Source organism: Anneissia japonica, unplaced genomic scaffold (genome assembly GCF_011630105.1).
Source record: "Anneissia japonica isolate Jap-2015-1 unplaced genomic scaffold, ASM1163010v1 scaffold1430_len515961_cov162, whole genome shotgun sequence".
Lineage (NCBI taxonomy): Eukaryota > Metazoa > Echinodermata > Crinoidea > Comatulida > Comatulidae > Anneissia > Anneissia japonica.
In genome coordinates, this window is record NW_022693412.1 from 318,455 (window position 1) to 321,503 (window position 3,049).

Below are 3,049 nucleotides of genomic sequence, written 5' to 3' on the forward strand. Positions count from 1 at the left end.
ATCTTAAACGTCGGAAGAAAGCTTCCAGATCCAAAGATAGTTGTTGTGGGTCAGCCTGCCTCGGTTTTGGGCAAAATTTGAGTCCTCGGGATAGAAGTTTGGTTTCTCCTTCGGAAAGCTGACAGTTAATTTGAACAACTGAATCCGTGGTGTTGCACGGATTATCACTAAAGCGCCGAATGAACCTTCTAGGTTATATATATATATATACGTTGTGACGTTGTGAAATTAGGTTATAAGTACGCATAATTATGTTTTTCTAAAATAACGTTCTTATTACCAAAAAGTAACGTTATTACCTTCTTTTAACGTATTATGTTACTGGGACAGTATCTTATTTTCCTGCTTAATCTAGCAAAGATGAAAAGTCATGACAATCTATCTTGTAGACCTATCATTCTACCGTTCTGTAAAAATATTGTTTACGTTAAATACTCATACATTCAAAAACTAATTATTATTATTATTATTATTATTATTATTATTATTATTATTATTATTATTACAATTGTTATTGTTATTGTTTATATATTTATTTATGTATATTATATAATAATTGTTTTTATTATTATTATTAATAATATTATTATTGCTATTATTGTTTTTGTTATATTGTTGTAAAACTTTGTCCTTTAATTTACGTTAAATACAGATACAGGAACATCCACAATTTAATAATATTGTTATTATTAATAATTATTAAATTATTGTTAATATTATTATTAAATTGTTATTGTTATTATTATTGTTGTTATTGTTATTTACATAAATATAGTTTGCTGTTTTTGTTTTTTCCCTTTAGAAATTTGGTCATGTTTTAAGAACTTCTATGAATGCTGACTTGTAAAGCTATCGTGTAAAGAATACTGATGTGCTCAGGCTGGCGCAGAGAGATTTAGTGTACAGTTACTCCACAGTTATCTCCATTGATCTTGTCTTGTTTCAGAATGACAGACACCATACATCCTACACAAAATAATATTTGGAATGGACTCATGCTCATTGCAGAAGGTCTCAGGATAGACCAAAAAAAACATCTGTGGTTGGCAATTACCAATGAGGACACTTCTTCAGTACTGTATTGACAGTTGGAATATAATAATAATAATAATAATAATAATAATAATAATAATAATAATAATAATAATAATTGTCGACTTATATAGCACATATCGTATGACCTCTATGCGCTTAAGTTTGAACTTTCCGGGTACCCCCTTGTACTCCTGGGTGGAGAGAGACAACCGTAGATAAAGTGCATTGGCAAAGGACTCAAGCGACTTGCACAGCAAAAGTTTCAAACCCCCACCTCAAAGTTGGGAGTCCAAGCCACAACCGATGCGCCAACCACTTCTAGCGAAAGATTATACCAAATGATTCAAAAATATTGGTTTGATCATGGAGGTATGGTTCGTCAGAAACCACTTAAAAAACCTAACGTAATAACGCCAGCCAGTTTGCTACTGAATGTAAGTTATTATGTAGCAGTTTTATAAAACACACAACACAGTTTCCGAGAATATTCATATAGTACTTTACATTTTGTCAATTCTTCACAGATAAAATCATACAATTTTTTTTCTCTTCTAGTTACTGAATTATTTTATATACCTTACTAAAGTGATGTGACAATCCCTATCTATTGACTGCATGTCGTCTATGTAGAAAAATATTCCTCAAGTCAATGATACAGTAGCTACAGTAGTGTGTCCTAGTAATTTATATATTTTTTTTTTGTAATATATATATTTTTTAATGAAAATCCAGTATACAGTAGAATGCCATGGAAAACAGATAACCACATAGTCCTCTTAACTACAGTAGTGGCTAAATAATTAGCCACTCCTTAACTGAACTTAATCTGTATTTGCTGTATGTCTATACAGTAGATTGAGTTTAATACACACACAATGCAAAACTGTAAAATATTTAGAATTGTAAAAAAAAAAAAAAGAAGATATGTAGGTAATTTTTTTTAATTTGCTTTACTCTACAAAACTGAAAAATAATATAATTCAATACAGTAGGTCGATCTTTTTAATAACTAATTGAAATTACATAATAAATATATAAATATTACAAGTTTTTATAATTTGTTTATTACTGTATTATATAAAAATACACCATTATGTCATATCAAAATTAAATGTAATAAAAAATAACATTTGAATTTTAAATCATTAATGATTATATTATATTATTGATGATTTTAGACTTGAGGAAAATGTTAATTTGGACTTTTCTTACTGAATTATTTTCATTGGTCTTGAAAATAATGCAGTAATTGAATTGTGACTAAATCTTGCCTTTTCTCTACAGAAAATAGTGTATGGAAGCAGCAAAATGTGGAGCAAATCCAAGTTTATACATGGCTAACAGAACAAGTTTAAGGTAAGTTCACTGATTGCAAAAATTGTTAAATATCAGACAAATATTAGTACTTATTTATACAGTAATTACTTAAAGAAACTTGATAAAAGAATTAGTTTTCTTTTTATATATAAAGTATTCACTTTACTTTATATAACCTTTATATGATATATCATAACCAAATAATTATTTATAACACAAAGCTGTTCCTCAAAATACAGGGATCCTGAAACCATGGAGGTACAGCATACTGAAACAAACATAGGCTTACTGAACTGAAACACAATCAAAGGAAAGTGTACAAAGTCATCAAGGCCAGAAACTGGCTACTCTGGGCTATAAATCTTCACTAGTAGGAGTAGGTCATTTGTCTATACGGTTGAGTAATCCCCTACATTGGGGAGCCTGAAACCGTTTTCTTGCTAACTTACCTCAGTTGCCGATAGTATGAACACTCTTCCCATATTGCTCTGCACCGGAAACAAAACCAAGATATCTTTGTTAATAGAGATACCTCTATTAATAGAGATATCTCTCTTTAAAACTAAGATATCTCTATTTAAAACTAAGATATCTCTATTAACAATGAAAATAGAGATATCTTAGTTTTAAACAGAGATATCTTAGTTTTAAATAGAGATATCTTAGTTTTAAATAGAGATATCTCTATTTAAAACAA